The sequence below is a fragment of the Cyprinodon tularosa genome, unplaced genomic scaffold, assembly GCF_016077235.1.
Source record: "Cyprinodon tularosa strain WSP-4 unplaced genomic scaffold, ASM1607723v1 ctg24, whole genome shotgun sequence".
Classification (NCBI taxonomy): domain Eukaryota; kingdom Metazoa; phylum Chordata; class Actinopteri; order Cyprinodontiformes; family Cyprinodontidae; genus Cyprinodon; species Cyprinodon tularosa.
In genome coordinates, this window is record NW_024038896.1 from 1,342,844 (window position 1) to 1,363,776 (window position 20,933).

General features: G+C 37.7%; 1 long non-coding RNA gene across 1 annotated transcript; it reads right to left on the reverse strand.

The window, feature by feature from the left end:
• Positions 1-2,631: 2,631 nt before the first annotated feature.
• On the reverse strand, positions 2,632-3,073 carry LOC119785081. Its single transcript, XR_005281007.1, has 2 exons — positions 2,795-3,073; positions 2,632-2,705 (listed from the first exon to the last, which is right to left on the reverse strand). It is a non-coding gene; the product is annotated as an uncharacterized LOC119785081 (long non-coding RNA).
• Positions 3,074-20,933: the final 17,860 nt, after the last annotated feature.

Sequence of the window (20,933 nt, forward strand, 5' to 3'; positions counted from 1 at the left end):
CAGAAGTAAAATAAACACACATCCACGCATGGCCGCATGAATGGACGTTTCATCACAGCTTGCTATGTTTCCGTGATTGGGCTTGAGTAATACACTGCTGCACTCCATGATGCAATCAAAAATAACAGCTAGAACGCAAAAACATATGTGGGATATATGCAGAGACGTATAGGCACAGATATACGCCCCCCCAGATTGATGTCTGTTTGGACTTCTTTCCATGACTTTATTTTCAGATGGTTATCAGTTACAACTTCCACTATTCACCCATCAATTCCACCATTGTATGTTCATGTCCTTGCAAAGTGGCCTCAAGGCCAAGTTAGCTTGACCCCACAGAGAGCATGGGCTTGGGGCTGGCTTTGGGAGGAAAGGTTGGGGTCTTCATAGTGGTGGGTCATGTTAAAACAGCAGAGACAAGGGAGTGTGGGGGGGCGGGGGTTGTACACAGGGAACCCAAGGCAGTTTAGTAAAAAGGAGCTTTATTATTTAGCCCTCTGCCAAGTAGAGATCAGGGTGGAAAATACACAGGATCACCGGCGCCAACTCCCTTGCTTTTGGAAAATCCGCCCCAGAAGCGTCCAAGCACGGAGCCTGGATTTAATCACCCTCTGTGGCATTTGTCCTCAGTTTGAATAAATATGGGAGCCATAATCAATATGCATCAACGTAACCCCCGATGCGTTTACTAGTATTCTGCTATGATATTCAAGTCCAAGTTCAAATTTTCTTAAAGCAAAGTCAGTAACTGTAACTTAATTTCTTCCTTCCTGTGCTGATAAATCTTAGATTAACTGTTAAAGCTTTTATTGTATCGCGTGGTCTGAAAAATAACCCTTCTGTTTAACAAAGTATAAACATTAAAAGTTTGATTTGAAGCATGATCAACAGTTAAAAAAATGTAGAAAAGTTTCCAGATTCATAATTACAGCACAAAAAGGCAGGTAGAAGCCAGTATAGATGCAATTCTTTCACTGAACGTAGCAGGAGGGAAGGTAACTATATCTGATTATCTAATTTTTGTAAATGTTTTTTGAGGCACTCACCATTTGTCAATGGGTACCATGTTGCATCAACCCCCCAAATCCATTTTTCACTCCTGTGATTGAAACTACACTTCTTTGTAACCTGCACAGTGTGTCCATCAGTGCATGTTGCAGAATTACCTGTGTCCCTATGGGCTTTGAGTGAATTTTTCAGACCAACATTTTATACTTACACATTGCCATCTAGTTCTCTACGGCTTAAATTTGATCAATAAACTGATATTTCCCAGATTTAGACCTTAATTTTTTTCTCTTATATTTTATTGCTTCATATTATTATAGATACAAATATGAACAAAAATGATAAATCTCCCCCCATCACCCAACCACACAAACACAATCAATAATTGTGGTCTGACATATTATTCAACGAGTCACATGATCGTGTTGTAGATCACTAATTTAGAACAGTAACTACCTTAAATTAAGGTCGTCAAAGTTTGCAGGAAACGAGCATTAGGCTGCATTTAAATTGCTCAGAGAGACTGTTTTGATATAGTATTAAAATTAGATGTATTGGTTTGAAAATGATTTTCAAGTTCTAAGTTAAAACCTAATAAACTAATAATTATTTATATTTTCATTCAAACTGGGTTCTGTTCTTACTAACTCAGAAGCATACACCAGTTGGTTTTGTCATGATCTTGGCTCTGATGCCTGGTCTGAGTACTGATTTCACACACCCGCATAATTAATTACCTGCTTATCTGATCCTCCTGCATTAGTCTCTATTAACCAGCCTTCAGACCAGTCATCAGAACCAGATTATTTTTGAACTGTTGGGGAGAGTTCTAGCATTCCTGTACTCTGATAACTTGATCCTGACCTGTTCTGCTTCTCAACCTCGGAGCCCGACCTGTTCCCATCTATTTACCTGACCTGTCTTCTGATTCCTGCCGGATCTCTGCATGTTTATGTGATGTATCTGGAACTGTGACCTGACTCCATCCTGGATTCTCCCTTGGCACCTCACCGTATCTCTGACCTCCTGGCTTGACAACAGAGCATGTTCCCCAACATCGGCTCTGGATAATCCTGCCTACATTTGTCTGCTTGGTTTTGATCTCCTGCTGGTTCTCTGACCACTGATAAATCAACGCTATACCATGATAGCAGCCAGCCGGCTGGAATCAGCCTCACCCTATGGATTTGGACTGAACTATAATACCAGGTTAGTGACTCACTCGTTCATTATCATCCACTTCCACAAGGACGTGGTCACTAACCTGCTGTCTCCACCCACTGCAGACGTTGTTCACTCCAATTAAGTTTTTAATAAAGTTTTAAGAAATCTAACTGTTCGCTTTCAATATCGGATTCGCCTGTTCTGAGCTTGACAGGTTGACATCAACCCCATTCCCACCTTGGTACACTCAGGAAATCCTGAGAAGAGAAGAAGGGATTGTAAAATAAGTCTGTGTTTGATGTCTCTGGGTAGCTATTTTAATTGGCTACTGGTGATCCAGAAAATACAAGGTAACAGTATTTAACCCGTCATTGATCTCTTCTCATTTTACACTTTCTGTCATGATTGTTTTAAAGAATCTGACCCACATGCAGAGTAACCACTCAGAGAACACAAAGGAAAGTTCAACAGGTTTATTTGTTGTAATGAGGACTGGCGTTGAGTCTGGAACTCAGTGAACTGGTGAACCGGAACTGGAAGTCAGAAGGGAAGATCACAGAGATCAGTTCAGGGACCGTGGGAATCTTGGATGTTGTTACATTTATGCAGGAGAGGGACTCACATTTTTGGGGGCTCTTGTCAACCCTTGAATTCAGTCTGTGTGGGATTATCCAGAGAATACGGAACCCGTTGGAGAGCGGACAGGTAGACAAGCGTTGGACCCAGAGGAGTAATGGAGCAGACTGTCACTCAGATTTCCGATGTGAACTTGAACGGATCACGTGGAGGTTTCCCCTGCTCAGTGTGAAATCAGTTTCTCCTTCCAGGGGGAGAAGGTCCAGGTATCCAGGTATAGAGGAAGGCTTCCCAAAACTGGCAAACACTCTGGTGTTGAGGTAGTGACAGCCCACTGCTCAAATACTCCTCCAGATAATCGTTGTGCAGGGAGGCCCAACGACGACAGGGCACCTCCTGGTGGTGGAGAGAAGGAAACACACAAACAGACCGCACAAACTAAATTCCTAACACATTCAAGCTTTGGTGTTTCTGTCAGATTCAATGGAAAAATTGATCAATAGCCTTGCTCTGGAAGATGTAGGTGTGCACTAAAATTATGCCAAAATGAACAGTAATCAGCAGAGATCTCATCTGTTGCACCGTATCAACCTATTGGCAATTTATTTTGGAGATCAGACTGTACAATAACCTAAGAATTAAAAAAATAAAATCAAAAAGCCTACCGATTTCCAACTGCAGGCTTCAGTCAGTATGTTGAATTATAAATGGGAAAGCAAAGTTACAAAAAGACCGGAAAGACCTGGCAGAAGTAAACTGCTGCTCCCTGCAACAATAATTAAATAAATAAATTGAAGGCAACAACTTACTAATTTTTTCTTGAAAGAACCGCAAGACTTCTGCAGCAATGTCCGTCGGACAAATGAATCAGAAATAGAGGTGCATTGCATTAATGTCTCAGTGAACCAGAGGTCCACAGATTTACTCTTTTTTTATGTCCTTCTGAATAAAAGTGAGTCATAGCAAAGATGTTCAAATTGCTGCCTCAGCTGCTACTCTCTCTGCTTGTCTCTCTTGCTGAAAATCATCAAGATACCAAAAACATCAAAAAATCATTATCATTTAAAAGGTCCACTGTTAAGGTCAACAATGGGAGTTAATGAAATTCTGCCCTGCATTGGAATCATGGTCAGGGGTTGTCAGAATCGAGTTAATGTTGCAACAGCAGCAGCTTGACTTGAACTTGCTTAGATCTGCAGCCAGAGAACTGAATGGGTCATAAAGGGTGTGGGAAACAAATATGTTGTTTTGAATTTCACAATGAGTTTTCTTTGGTAAAAATTCCCACACAGCTATCTCTAATAATTTCATCATTGCGCGAACATCTGGATTGATGTGACATATATCCTCTTTGGATAAATTAAGGCATATGATACATTACCTAGGCTTTGGTTTGTTCTTGGGGTTTTCCCACAGTTTGCTGAGTTTGCTGCAAGTGAAACTAAACAGAAGCTAATATGAAGCTTTAATGGTCCATGAGGGGAACTTTGGTTGCCCCATCAGCAAATTGCAAAAGGATATGGTAGAGTGGAAGACATAGACTTTTACTTATGTAGCACTTTTTTATACAGCCAAACCCTTTAAGGTGCCCCTAAATAATCTACTTATTCTCCAGGTGGTTCACAGCTACAGTAACACACGTGATTAAAGGTTTTGCTCATGAAAACTCTGTGTCGCTAAAAGTCCTAGAATTCAGGCTTGAAATTGTTAAGTAACCATCTTGATAAAAAATAATTATGACCCTAAACTGATCTGAATGCCAAAAGCAAAAACACAATCAGTCTGAAAGTGTAACAAAGTCATTGCTGAGGCTTTTGGATTCCAGAAAACCACAATAAAAATATGATCCACAACCCTAAAAACTTGAAACAACCCTGGACTACCAGAATTCATCCAAGATCACATTGCTGACTCTTTCATGGTCTTAGAATGAACCAAGAACAACATCTAAAGCACTGCAGACCTTACTCGGTTAAATCAATATTTATGGTTCAACAATAAGAATGCTGGAAAAAAATGCATCTAGAAAACAATTTTAAGGCCCAAAAAACAAAGACAAACTAACAAAAAAGAAAAACAGAACGTTCAGACTTACATTTCATAAAAAAAAAAACATCCTGATTATCCCCAAGACTTTTGGGAAGGTATTCTGAATATCAGGAGTGGGCAATAACTACTCAGATTTACTTATCCTATTAACCTTAAAAATAAAACAAAAACAAACAAACTAAACTTTTAGGAGTAGTTTTACTGTACATTACTTCTTACTTTTGCTTGAGTAATATTATTGCAAAGTACCACTGCTGCTGTTTGTGTACAATTTCTGCCACAGTGAGAAACTTGAGCTATTTGGATATCAGGTAAAAAAACATTTAACAGTAGATATTGTTAGTAGAAGTTACATTTTCTCTGAAAGGATTAGGTAAATATATTTTAGGGATAAATGGATTTAGAAAAGTCTTTATTATTATGTCATTTATTAGTATTTTGTATCTAGTTTAGTGTTTAAAATGCCAGAACCTACACATAATGTCTAACTAATGCATTTTTAAAACTTACATCAGATAATATTATAAACAATATTATAAATTTACCACTTGAGTTGCACTTTTGACAAATACTTGATGTGATTTCTTGATGCGATTTGTTGAAAGACTACTTTTTATGTTTACTGAAGTAGTTAAGTATTGCTGCTCTATCTTGAGCACAATTTTTGGGTACTCTACCCACCTCTACTTTGGATAAATAGAAACTTTTCAGAAGATGTATGTCCCGGTAGTTGTTGTGCACAACTACCTCAGCATTTAAGAAAAAAACACCTAGCATCAAGAGCATCTGCACTTGAACATTTTGGAAAAGGTTTTCAGTGCAGTGAGTTTATACAAGTTTCAGGCAAAAATGTAAAATTCCCTCAGGGGAATACATTCACTCTGGTTATATCGTAGCATCAGTCTCCTGAGATGACCTAAAATGCTTTCCTAGTTTAAAACCAATATTGACATGTGGGATTTGCAAGGAAATTAGAGTTTTGTTTAAAGCCTCCAGGGTACTTTGGCATACCATTCCCAATGAAAGGTAATCTGACAAGGTCCGACCATTTTTAAGTCCATAATAATCTGCTCTCCACTGCAGTAAAGACATTGAATGAGAAAATTCTCATAGAGTGAGGTATTAGAGCTTGATTTGAAATATGTTTGAAATGTAATGATTAGTTAGATATGAGTAGCACTGTGCAGGTTTCTGCTTCATCTTAACATTCATACATGATGACTGCATTCAGAACTTCTTGTGGTTATAATTCTCATTTGCTTCCAAAACCACACATTACAGAGTGGCTGCTACTTGTGTACGAGTGATTATGTCTGTTTTCGAAGCAGAGCTAGAAAAACATTGCGCTGCCATGATCTCTAAGTCGCCCCTCCCTCATCAATCCCTGGTGTGGACTGCTGGGGTATTTTTCTTACCATATGACTTTTATTAGCTTGAGATGAAAACCCAGAATCATCTTTCGTGTGATGATTGAGAGCTTTTCTCACTGAGATTTCTTCTAAACTCTCTACTTCAAATCAGCTTCACTCTACAGCAAAATGAGCAATATTCAGGGGATTTGTGAAACACTAACCACAAGGTAAAACTGTTGATTAAAGCTGCTGATTGCCAAATGAGAGACCTGGGTTTTATTTTTGGACTGGGGTTGAACCACTGCCTTTTACCTCTGTAGGTCAGAATTACAATCTCATTATCCCACGATCAGTGGAGGAATTACATCATGTGCTTTTATTGAAATGAATGACTGGTGTTTTCGCCTTGCAGTTCTGCTCAAGGAGTCGTTGGGAGGGAGGGTTCTGGATAAGGTGTCCTTGCTCTGTCAACACTTGAAGAAATCAAAGCGTTCTTTTCCCTTCCTGTGTGAGAACGCCCTCATGTTTTCAATTTTCTGGATGTGGTGGACTTTTGACTCCTTCACCCAACAGTTTTCACACTAAAATATACTCTAATGGAAGAACCTTAGGCAGTAGGATTAAATATATGCAGCTGCTGACAAAAATGAAGCTCCTGAAACTGACATGGTTCAGATTAAAACTGATGTTGCGTAAAGCTTATTGGGGTGGTAATAGCGGATTTCTAATTAAAAATTGGGATTTTCTAAAGATACTTAAACTGCTGCATTTTTTTAATTATTATTTATGAGAGCTAAAATGTTCTTGGAAAAAAAAGAAATTGCACATGTCATTAGGGGCAAACTGTGTGTGTTCTGCTAAGATTTGGTTAACAGGTTCAAACCATCCGATTTAAATGAGGACTTTGCATGTTTTATGTGGGGAAATTAGGAGGCAGCAAAATACATATGAAGTTTGAAGCCAAGGAGTTTGAGGTCAAAATAACCAAACTTATTTATATAGATATACAGGAGTGCTGTAAAACAACACTAAAAACATATAATAAATGTCCGATTAATGAATGATAAAAGGATAAAATAATAATGCTTGCAAAAGCCAATCTAGTTTTGTTTGTATTTAAACAAGTCACAGTATTTGGTTTAGACAAGGTGGTTTTTGTTTTTATTTAATCATTGGAAATTTGTTTGCAGAACCACTGCATTCATGTGTACCATGCAGACTTAATTGTTCCCCAATGTGTTGAGGAACTAAAATAATTTCTTTGGATCAAGTAATCTGCCCTACCTTATGGGATAGATGTGCTCCTCTGCTTCTAGACATGTGCTGTGCTACAAAGTGATGGTGCACTGGAATTATTGGCTAGTCAAACTGCCCCTGAAATAGCATTCCTGAGGAGATAATATCTGTAATATTTTGTTTCTGATTGTCCAAAACTATTCACATGTGCACAAAGTCTCTTTCCATTTTTTTTTTTTTTGCACCCAAGGCTCCAATTACCACAGACATTTTTGAGTGCAAGTTTGCACCAGATGTTCAAACAGGCAGTATATGGACAATAAAAATGTACAAACAACTTTTTTCAGGTTTTTTAAATAATTTGTATATTCTCCTCACAGTATTTTGCACCTTCTGACCATCAGCATGTGATAACTCATAAGGGCCAAAATGCTAAATGGATTGCACCTGCAGTTTCGAATATTAAAGTGACACAATGATCCATGCAACCGGTTTGTAGATCAGGTTTGCTCTTGCAATGGAGTTTGCACATGTTTATACATGAATAGCTTTAGATCAGCCCCTAAATTTGACTGAAATGACACTCTAAACTTTTCACTCCAGGCTATCTTTACCGCTGTTCTGTTTCCTCCATGTCACGCTGCAGACTCGGTTTCTGTCTCATCACTTTTCCTCTTTATTTCTGTTAGATTTCATTTTAACTTTTGAATCCTGCCTCTTATACTAGCTCATTTATTTAACCACTTTTTTTTAATACCAGAATCACTCTGAAGGCTTTCTATATCCAAATGGAGGGTGACTATGATATTTCTCCATCCATCCATCCATCCATCCATCCATCCATCCATCCATCCATCCATCCATCCATCCATCCATCCATCCATCCATCCATCCATCCATCCATCCATCCATCCATCCATCCATCCATCCATCCATCCATCCATCCATCCATGACATTTGCAGTACTTATTTTGTGGACATTATTACATTTCATTCAGTAGTGGAGTTCATTTATTTTACATTGAAGCTTTGTTTGAGAATACCTAGGCACATAAAAACTAAAAAGACACCATAATTTGCGATTCTAACTCCTTCATGACCACAAATTATTAGCAGCAGGTTTCTGCCTCTTTGTCTGATTCTCTGTCCGTTTTTTGCAAACGAGTTTGCAAACATCTACCATACACGTTATTATCCTTCTTCACAAGGTCCATTTGGCTGCAGGAAAGAAGCTGACCATCTAAAATTGTCTGAATATGAATACCAGATGGGGATGAGACAGGCAGTCCATACATCATAACTGTCAAAATTACAGACGTGTAATTTACAAGTAAGGCCTTTCAAAATGAAAATGATGGATGAGTCTCTTGTTGGTGATTTATATGAGAAAAGCCCTTCACAGCTAAAGCCTAATAAAGCTCCATGGTGTCGAGCAGAAGCTTGATTATTACCTGGCTTTCCAAAAATATAGTTGTAGGCTACCCCTTGCATGTCAGATTACATCTATAAGCTTTGAAATATTTCATAAAATTTGGTTTTTATGGACAACCAGAGAGCAGTGTATAAAGGTAGGTTAAAAGGAAGATTATGTTTTCATTTTTTATGGCATAGTCTTTATATCCAGTCCTCTTCACTCTGATACAGTGCAACCAGTTATGATCCAAAAATTTCCAATTAGAAAAATAATTCTCCTTATCCTTAGTATACGCTTAGCTGTCCTGTAACTTTTTTTTTGGGATCAAAAATCACTAATGAACAAATTAGGGATACCGCATATATCCATTATCTACCTTATGTGAGAGGAAAACGTTTTTCAAAGAAAGGAATAGAGTCATTTAGAGGACACAGCAAACATATGGGAAAAATGCTTTTCTCAGATGAAACCTTTATGGCCTTATGCATTAATTGCAATGTTGAACCCTAATTTAACTTCCATATAGTAACACATGGTGGTGGTAGCATCATGCTGTGGAGATACCGGTCCTGAGTGGGCGCAGGTCAAAAACTGCAAATAAATTATTCAGCCAGTGCTACAACTGAAGGTCTGAACACATTTCAGACCTAAGTACAACTAAGAATCTGTTGCAGCACGTAAAAACTAATGCCAACGGATGCTCTGTATTCAATCTGCTGCAGCTCAGTTAATTGGCAAAGAAAGATTGTTTTATTTTTAAAGGTGCAGAGCTTTTAGAAACATACCCTCAACTGCAGCGAGGCTGCATTCACACACTTCTCACATTTGATTTATAAAAACATTAAATGACACCTTACATCTTCTCAGTTATGTGCTGCTTTGTGTTGATCTGCTATGGTACATCCCAATAAAATATACTCAAATTTGCACTAAAGCAACAGGGACAAAATGTAAAAATATATCCTAAATGTTTTCTCAAATCCACTAGAATAGATAGAGGGAACTCATTCATTTTGTCCTTGACAGCCTATATATTGTAAGCTCTTCACTTGATTAAGGACAGAGAAGAACATATAGAGTAAATGGAAAATGTTGGAAGGAGTAGATAAGTTGCTAAAAGGTGACTCCATGTGTGTGGTCCCACTATATCAGATGCACTGACGAGAGACATGCACAGTGTGTTGATATTCAGAAGCTTGCATGTTTGTTTAAAGAGAGTAATTGACACTTGCCACTGGAAGATTCACCCCCACTGGTTTGGCTCAGAGTATGAGAACAAGGAAAGTCCAGTTTGCCATGTCTGTGTGCTGCTGGCATGTGTCATGCTATGATGGGAAAAAGGCTGGCCCTGCTTCTTGCAATTCTGTGGTGCTCACTGCAAAAGCAACATTAGACCACACATACTGCCACTTTTATGGTTTTTCAGCTGAGAATCCCTTCTCTTGGTGCCAAATTCCTTAATACTGATGCTCACAATAAACAACCGGATAAAAAATACAAGGCTGTCTCTATTACAAGTTCTTAGTTTATTAAAGAATAAACGGTTTGACCAGATATTTAATACCTTAAGTTTAAAATACAAAGCCTGCGAAAGCTCAAGAAGATGAGTCAGACTCTGATGACACTATGAGAAACAAGAATGATTTTCTTCCTTTTACTGCAAACATCTCTGCTTAGATGCAAGCTGCTTTGATCTACATCTGTTTGACACCTCAAAACATGCTAAAAAGTAATGTGTTTATGAGGGCTTAGTTAGAGCGGTATTCAGCTGTAGATGTTTTCTTTGTCAGCCTGTTGCATTCTCCTAACCATGTTTTCTTTGTCAGTATTTACACCCCAGCATCTCAACTCATGTGCAAAATGTTGCTTGAATTCGATTTTGATCACCTCATTCCTGGCCTTTCACCCAACCCTCATTCATGTGTCAGTACAAAGTGTGGGCCCTAATCTCCAAATGAATGCCGGTGTTTGAACTTCACGTGGCAAAACATTCCTGCCCCCGGGAATGTGGACAGCTAGCTGGCTGCAGCACAGGTTGTTTTATGTAATCCTGCATTGTTCAAATTTCAAGCATGAAAAGCACATACAAGAAATTGACTTAAACTGGAAAACATGTGGGTTTATTCTCTATAAGACCCTATCTCAGAGTTCTGTTATACAACAATTACAAGAAGTGAACGGATACATGCAAAATCTTAATTAGATTTATGCCCAGCCTTTGATTAGGCCACTGTAAAACATTCATGTCTGTTTTTCTTTTAGTCACCATGACATGGACATGTGAATTGACCAAAAAACTTAAATCTTCAGTTGGAATGAAAGGAGCAGCAGTTGGTAGTGTTTAATGTTATTTTTCTAACAGATTTCAGTTTGTTGATGTTAAGGGAAAATCTTCCTCAAGCTCCAGGGTTACCTGTAGAGTACCACAGGGATCAGTGCTAGAGACAATTCTCATTAATATACAGGTATACACAGTATGCTTTTTTTTGTAGAATTATCAGACAGCATGGGATTAATTTCCACTGTTATACTGATGGTACTACACAGCAATATGTGTGTATGAATCCTGGTGAAACTAACCCATTACGTAGACTGCAGGAATATTTTTAAGACATAAAAACCAGGATGACTCTAAAAGTTCTGCTTTTGACTGCAAACAAAAGAGAAGTTATTATGTTTAGACCACAAGCTTGAAAAAAAAGCTTGTTAGATAGTCACTTATTAGTAAGCGTATAAGTTAGTCAGCTGAACCAAGATGCTACAGCCTGAGTTCTGATATAAATCAAAAAGATAGATGACATTTTTATTATTTTAGATTTCACTGGCTTCCTGTTAAACCCAGAATAGAATTTAAAATCCTCCATCTCTTGTATAAAGCCATAAATAGCCCGGCTGTATTTTATATTAGAGACATAATTGTTCCCTGTGTTACAAAATGAGCGCTTTGGTTCTTAGAATTTCTAAAAGTAGTATGGGAGACATCTTTTGTCTATCAGGACCTTCTCATGTGGAACCAACTACCAGTATTATTCTGTGAGGCACACACCCTGTCTAAATTTAAAACTAAGCTTAAAACTTTCCCTTTGGCTCATGTTATTCTAAGCTATCTGTATAGTTTTGCTGCTATAGGCTTAAATTGCTGGAGGACATAGGGACCACTTTTGAGCATTCTATTTCATTCTATCTCTGATCTCCCATTCTGCAGTATTTGTGTCATGATGGGTTCTCAAATGGAGACCCAATTATGCAGAACACCACTTGACGGACACAAGGATGAAAGTTTAACACGTTTATTATGCACAACACACAGAATGTACTGATGACAGGTTCGGGCCTGGGTTCTGGTTTCACCGGAGTCTGCGTGAGAGACAGAGCGGTTAAGGACTGCTGACAGGATTAGATTTCCAAGTGAGCTCTGATTGTACCTTGAGGGTTCTTGAGGTTCTCTTTGGGAGAGTCACTGTTGGTTCTGGAGAGGTGTTTATCAGCAGAGTCCGTTTGCTGCTTCAGCGTCTCACGTCTAGCTTGAACAGACCTTAGCTTAGGTTTCCCAGCTCTGGTCCAGAGCTGCTTGGAGGTTCTCAGAGAATCTTCAGGGTTTGGCTCAGAGGGTCGGCTCGGCAGGTTAGCTCTTCCTGAGCTTTCACGGGGGAGACACGGGTTTCCTGGAAACACAGAGATAGTGGTTAGAATCCAACCTGGATTCACAGTCATGGAGATACTCAAAGATCTAGGCTTTAGCGCTGACCAACTGGAACAACACTGCGGCGTTGAGGCAAGGTCTGAAGACAGCTTATATAGTGGATCCTCTGATGATCTAGATGAGCTGCAGCTGTGCAGGAGGCTCCCTCAGAGGATCCACGGCGGACTCTGCTGGAGAAAGATGGGATTTTCTCCAGCTCCCAACAATTTGTTTGTTAAACCCTCTAACTATATGTTCTCACAGCTTTTTATCTCACTTCTTTTTTTTTTTTTTTTTTGTTTAAGTATCTTCATCCTCATTCCTGTTCAGCTGTGACACCATCCTGTAGAGAAATATCAGTTGAACTGTTGCAATCACACCTTTCCATTATAGATGATAGAGTTGGGCCTGTTTTTCAGTGCTTAGTTTTGTTTCTCTCCTTGACATACTGAAGCTTTTGCTGAGACCAACTTTATTTACCTTTTTTAATATATTTGGCATGAAAATTGGCTTAGAGCTAAGCTGCTTAATTGTTTCTTTACTAGAGAGAGCCAACAGTGAATTTGGTTTATTGTTACCTTTACCTAATATAGACATTTGTATGCACAGTGCTTCTGTGTTCGTCTTGTATGTCTGCTTCTGTCTTTTTGAACCCCTAGTTCACAGATCAAACCGAGCCTGGAGGTCTCTTCATTGTAAGAGGGAGCTTCCCTCTCCGCTGTCGATGTATGCTCGCTGTAAGGGATTACTGTGGAGTAAACAATAAAATGTAAGCAAATATCTACTATCACCACATGCTCATTCAGGAAGAACATGTCCTGGAAAGTCTAGGACTCCATACCATTAGCTGTTTTTCCTTAGGTAGAAAACATTTTACTGATCTGACTGTCTAATCCGATTTGTTTAAGGATAGTAATACAAAGTTATCCTCCTCCCCAGCAACACCTTCCAGCTGAGTCTTCGGAAGACAATGTATTTCCCCCTCCAGTAAGTTTCTCCCTAGGATCTCCTTCAAGTGGGAAATAACAAGAAAACCTCTTTTTGTGCATGTTATCACCCCTTCCTGGCTTCATTACATATCTGTAATTTCTTGTTAATTAGAAACTGCACTCTAGGTTAATATACTCTGTGCTTACATTATTCTTGTGTGTATGTAGATCTACAGTATGTCTGTTAAAGTCTTAGTTTCTCTGTGTTTCTGCTGTACTCTATCTGTTCAATTAGTTCTTCCTTCTTCAGCTTCTCTTTCTCTCTGCACCCAATTCGGTTAATCTGATTAACTCGTCAGCATTGCTTTTTATTTTACTTCTCCTTAAAAAATGAGGGACCTCTTCACCATATCTCTTAATTGAAGCTGAAACATGACCTTTAAAAAAAAAAAAAAAAAAACTAAAAAAACAACAAACAGCACAGAAGCTAGTGGTAAATGAGATATCTTTCAATAATTGCTGAATGAGCTAAACACAGGGTGGGATAATAACAGAATCTTAACATGGTGGGAGATTAACTAATGCAAGGCAAGTGCAAGAGGCAGCAACTGAAAGGTGGCTGAGGTACAGTAGCATGTATAATAGAATAATTGCAACGGGATTCATGGGAAGGAACACATACAAGTGTGTTACATAATACTTTCTAAGGGGGTGCTGAAAGGACATACAGGTGCTGGTCATAAAATTAGAATATCATGAAAAAGTAGATTGATTTCAGTAATTCCATTTAAAAAGTGAAACTTGTATATTATATTCATACATTACATACAAACTCATATATTTCAGATGTTTATTTTGTTTAATTTTGATGATTACAAATGACAACAAATGAAAATCTCAAATTCATCATATCAGAAAATTAGAATATTGTGAAAAGGTTCAAAATTGATGGCCCCTGGTGCCACACTCTAATCAGCTAATTAACTCAAACCACCTGCAAAAGCCTTTAAATGGTCTTTCAGTCTAGTTCTATAGGCTACACAATCATGGGGAAGACTGCTGACTTGACAGTTGTCCAAAAGACGACCATCGACACCTTGCACAAGGAGGGCAAGACACAAAAGGTCATCGCTAAAGAGGCTGGCTGTTCACAGAGCTCAGTGTCCAAGCACATTAATAGAGAGGCGAAGGGAAGGAAAAGATGTGGTCGAAAAAAGTGTACAAGCAAGGGAGATAACCGCACCCTGGAGAGGATTGTGAAACAAAACCCATTCAAAAATGTGGGGGAGATTCACAAAGAGTGGACTGCAGCTGGAGTGAGTGCTTCAAGAACCACCACACACAGACGTATGAAAGACATGGGTTTCTGCTGTCGCATTCCTTGTGTCAAGCCACTCTTGAACCACAGACAGCGTCAGAAGCGTCTAAAGAGAAACAGGACTGGACTGCTGGTGAGTGGTCCAAAGTCATGTTCTCTGATGAAAGTAAATTTTGCATTTCCTTTGGAAATCAAGGTCCCAGAGTCTGGAGGAAAAGAAGAGAGGCACTTCATCCACGTTGCTTGAAGTCCAGTGTAAAGTTTCCACAGTCAGTGATGGTTTGGGGTGCCATGTCATCTGCTGGTGTTGGTCCATTGTGTTTTCTGAGGTCCAGGGTCAACGCAGCCACATACCAGGAAGTTTTAGAGCACTTCATGCTTCCTGCAGCTGACCAACTTTTTGGAGATGCAGATTTCATTTTCCAACAGGACTTGGCACCTGCACACAGTGCCAAAGCTACCAGTACCTGGTTGAAGGACCATGGTATCCCTGTTCTTAATTGGCCAGCAAACTCTCCTGACCTTAACCCCATAGAAAATCTATGGGGTATTGTGAAGAAGAAGATGCAATACACCAGACCCAACAATTCAGAAGAGCTAAAAGACCTGAGCAGTGCCACAGACTGATCGACTCCATGCCACGCCGCATTGCTGCAGTAATACAGGCCAAAGGAGGCCCAACTAAATACTGAGTGCTGTACATGCTCATACTTTTCATGTTCATACTTTTCAGTTGGCCAACATTTCTATAAATCCTTTGTTTTTATTGGTCTTCAGTAATATTCAAATTTTCTGATATGATGAATTTGAGATTTTCATTTGTTGTCATTTGTAATCATCAAAATTAAACAAAATAAACATCTGAAATATATGAGTTTGTATGTAATGTATGAATATAATATACAAGTTTCACTTTTTAAATGGAATTACTGAAATCAATCTACTTTTTCATGATATTCTAATTTTATGACCAGCACCTGTATACTACTGCCAAGAAAACATCAGCCTACATGGAATTAATCTATTTATTGTGCTTCAATTAGTAAACAGAGATAAATATTGTCTTTCTTTTAATAATATGCAACTTTATTGAACAGGTCTGCACAAGAAAATATCTTTTTAAAATAATTATCAATGATTTTATCAAAACAAATGAAGCAAACTAGTGTTAGCCTGCCAGATCAGCAAATTGCTTCAAATAAAATCAGCATCTAAAGTCACAGTTTGAAAGTTTAGGAAATAAGCACTAAAGCTGATCCACAAAAGTTTCTTTGACTTATCAAAAAGCAGTCTCCTTATTTGACTTCATTTAAGCTAACAAGTGAATTAATGTGAGTCATGTTTAAGGTCATATTTACAAAGAAAAAATGTTGTTTAATATTTCATCTTTTAAGAATATGCTAAACAGAAATGATTAGCTGGTTCCTTAGTGATTCCAAAATGGATGGACACTCAAACCTCCAGCATCCGCGTTAGCTGGTATGTATGACCTTGTGAACCCTTTTTACATTATACATTAACCACAGTGTCTGTTTTTCATAAGAAGATAATCAAGAGAACAGAATTACTAGCCCTATCTCTTCCATTATCAGTCCTTCATCCACCTCCTATTGCCCTTCAGTAAAAAAAACAACAAAAAAACATGCCCTTACATGATAGTGCTGTAGTCATTTTTTCCCCTCGTGTGTTACTACTTTACAATCACTATGTTGTATCATGTAGTGCTTATGAGGGAGAAAGGCATTAATGTCTCATGGAAAACTGTTACTGGAGCCAACTTAGAAAATGAGAAAGACAGACGGTTTTATAGCGGGTTAAAAGAGATTGCCTGTTTTGAGGCATTTTTAGAACCATGTTTTCTAATCTTATAATCCCACTTCATAGTGCTCATCTTTTTCTCAGTACAGCATATGGTCTTTAGATTAGCATATGAGTTTTATAGTTTTCTTTGCTGAATTTTCAGGCAATTCAAACCTTTAGTTACAAAGAAAATACGATAAACAAATATCAAATCTCTTTCTTTGTTTGTATTGATTACTGAAATGTATGTACTTTTACAAGCACATTGCTCTTGCTGATCCTCTGTAATTTTACTGAAAATGTGTCTTCCTTGATCTATCAGCCTGTCCTGAAATATTACTTGGAGTCAGATTCCTAAAATTTGCTATGTTATCTTCAGGTGCTTTTAGTTTTATACCAATAATTCTATAAAAATTACCATTTATCTTCAAAACGTGAGCTAAAGTTGATCTTTTTTTTGTTGTGTGTTGGTCGTTATAGCCATAACCTCTATACTCTTAAGTGAAATCACATCTCAAGAAACTAAGACTCAATGGCTTCTCCTGATGAGTTTCCAGGGATTCCAAAATTTTACTTGAGAAAATGAAAAATACACATATCAGCTTTCATTGTGATATATTTTATTGGCATTTTCATGTGCACTTACTTTTTAGTTGCTGTTTGTAAAACCCGAATGTAATACTCTCTGAGGGGTCTTCAGCAGAAAATAAATATGATCTTTGGACATTGTAAGTTTTGGAAGCAAAACAATTTACTTATGCAGGTTATCCAGAACAACATTTCTAAATCTTAACTTTGCAGACTATATTGACATTTTAATTCAATTTGTATGAAAAACTTTAGTCTTATGTGTGATGAATTTACTTATTTTTTTGTTGTTAGTATCATGTTTGTGTCAACAATAAAAAAATAGATTTATTATTCCCAAGGCAACAAAAAAGTAATGTGAATAGAAATTCTATCTAATGATGTTTTAAAAATTTTGCAACAGGTTTGGAAATTAAATTTTGTAGTCTATAGGAGTGAATTAGATGGGCTAAAAACTTAAATATATATTTTTTTACTAATTATTATAAACAACAGCCAATCAGGAACAGCTACCAAAACAGTTATGTGATAGTTAATCAAAAAAGTTGGGTTTTGCTGATGTGCCATGTACTTTTTTCAACAATGAAAGTAAATGTACTCTGTGTGGAGGACCTGGCTGAATAGGATCCCTGCTTAACAAGAAAAATCCTTAGAAAAGCAAGCGGGAGCAACCTGGTATTTTCCCCAAATGAGACAGATAAGACGTGGTAGCTTACATTTCGACAACATATTACTGAAACCAGAGGAGCACAAAGTAGCCTGGTTCTCAATGTCACTCTGGATTGTGTGGATCTTCTGGATTGCAGACTTGCAGTTAACCACATCCACCTGAAAGACTTGAATCACCAAGAGAGAAAAGTTGAGGTTAGTGAGGTTGCTGCTTGCTATGCCTGCAAAAGAAATGCTGCAAAAACATATTACAAATATATAGGCTACCGTTTGTGTAGACCAAATTGAAATTAATAATAAAAAAAAAACTACTACAGCTGATTTTATAAATGAGTTTGTTTTGGCATTGCTTTGTTCACTTACAGATTAAATAAACCTCTTTTATCTTCTACATTTAGTGCTTTCACATTGTGTTAGTATTCATAGCAAATAACGACTAATGTTAAGGCTTTAAAGTTTATGACATCACCAGTTTATAAACCTGCAGAGAAAAGCTGCAGCGATGTCAGGTGACATTAGGCAGTATAATCTTGGCGGATGGCAATGCTGTGATCAACTTGTCAGGCCGTAAGTGTCTGGTTTTAGAATATCAAATGTTTTATTATGGATGTGTGTTTAAATGCTTTGGCAACACAGCACTGTGATGTCAACAAAGCAACTTCTAGTAAAAACTTATTTAATGTCCTCCTGGATGCTTTCAGCTGAAGCCTGACAACAGAATATTATGCATGTAAATGGGTAACCACAGTGATAACAACGGCGTGTCCCTTAGAGAAATTAACCACTTTATGAGAAAGAAATTCTTGCTCAGCTAATACCAGGAAAAAGAGAGAGTGCTTATTTTCAAAACTTTACACAGTTAGTGCAATGTGGAGGAAACTTCACAGATGATATTCTCACATCCCATTCTCCTGAAGGCAGCATTGACCAAGTCACAAGAAGCTTAAACAGAAGGAGCGTTATCATCAGTACAATTACAGAGCCATGCATTGGAGACAACTGTTTCATTAAGTGGTTTAAAGTTCTAACAGGTATTTTTGGGCATAGATGGTGTAAACTTCACCTTCAAGCAAATACCCCCCAAAATAACAGTGCTCCCCCTTTTAGAAATATTGCTGCCAGCCACTGAACACCCCCCGATGGGGTGATACGGCTACAGTAATGTTGAGAAAAACTGTTGTATGGCATCTTATCCAACACTGTTAGCATAGTCTAAGATATCTATGTCTTTTGTTTCAGAATGAATCTGAGACTTTTTACTTTTCTAACCTTCATTTTGGTCTTAACTTATCTCTTCTTTGCAACATTCATCTATACCTTCAAATCATCCAAAAAAAATCTAGTTTATAGAGGTACAAACAATAAATGTAACACAATTTCCTTTGTAAACGATCGCTCTCTGCGTTTACACCTTTAAGCTTTCTCTCTCTCTGGTTCTTTTCCTGGAAAGAGATCACTCGGAGCAAACACTTTAAATAAAACATCATAATGTATATGTTTTAAATAACCATGAGAAATGACGACAGATTTTGATAGAACTTGTAATCTCACTCAGACAAGAAGAAGTATTTTATACAAATCCAGTATGCCATATCGTCACATCATGCACATTTATAAATGAGGAGACATCCATGGCTCCAGCGTTATTAAAATATTACACGTTTTAAAGCTACAGTGTGTAACTTTTAGCGACATCTAGCGGTCAGACTGCAGACTGCAGACTGCAGCAACATGAACATCTCCCCCCCACCGCTTCTCCCCCCCAACAGTACGGCGAGCGTTACGGGACAAAATGTCTTCCACGACGTCCGCATCACCTACCTTCTCAAGTGATGAGGTTTGTTTACATAGATAATTTTACAGATAGTATTTCATTAGTCTGTGTAGGGTATAGATTTCATGTAGACTTAAGATAATAAATATACCCGTTATTTTTTCTACATCGTTGTGACGTTTTGGCGATCTTGCAATCGCTAGTTTGTTGGCTCTGCGCTGCCGTAGCGCAAAGATGTCTGCCTCCATGGCTGCGAGACCCGCTCCGATGTAATTATAAATAACGAATTCTAAGGCAACGCAAATATTAAGGTTAAGAAGCTGAGCTCGTAGATGATGATAAAATAACATAGTTATGTATAATATATTACATTTCTGACTGTATATCCCTGTAATTATTACACACTGTAGCTTTAAGATCAAGGACACTGCTTTCATTCCATTCCCAAATTTTTGCCACATACATAATGAAGAGGATTTTTTATTCCAATAGAGAAACTGTCCTAATTAGATAAATTACTTTGGAAAACATTAGTTCTGACCACAACAGGCAGATATTAGGGTTTAACAGACTCACACATCATCAATAAAAATAATCCTCACACCTTTACAAAGATTAAAAATAGATGGACGGGCATGCAAACACATTCTAGAAACCAAACTTGGTAAATAAACTAACTGTTTTCGCACAAACAAATCGAACTGTTATTAATGCCAAAGAACTAATGTGTGGAAGCAGATTATAAAGAGGCAGTCAGAGAGGAGCCTTAAATGATATGGCAAAAACTATTTGTGTCTTTTATTTTTAAACTAAAGCACAACCAGAAATCTCGTACTGAAAAAGGCAAACTTACAAAGAGGCACAGGGGTACAAGGATAAGGAACACAGACAGATGGAAAAAGAGAGAATCCACTGATTGTATATACAAAGAGAGGAGAAAAGCATTTAATGCAGGTGAATAAATCAGAAATATCTAACAGTTAAATCAGACTGTATCAAATTGAATTGTGTCTAAAGTGCCTTAAGATGACATGTGTTGTGCATTGGTGCTATATAAATAAACTGAGTTGATTTTAATTAAATTGAAAGAAGAAGGAAAGCAGGAAGACTCAGGGTGGAAGTCCTTAACATGAGTGGAGCTAAACTATGACAGAAGACAACAGTAAATAAATAAATAGATCCAAATAAATTTTTTTTTTGATGATAGCACCGAAATGCAAAAAATTCATTTAAGAACCATCCACCCAGTAACATTTTGAAGAGTTTTGACACAACCAGCAGATAAACTGAAGACAATAACAACATTTAATGCTCCACAAAAGCATGTTAAATAGAAACTTTTAAATATAAACTTTCTAAGTACGCAGTAAGGAA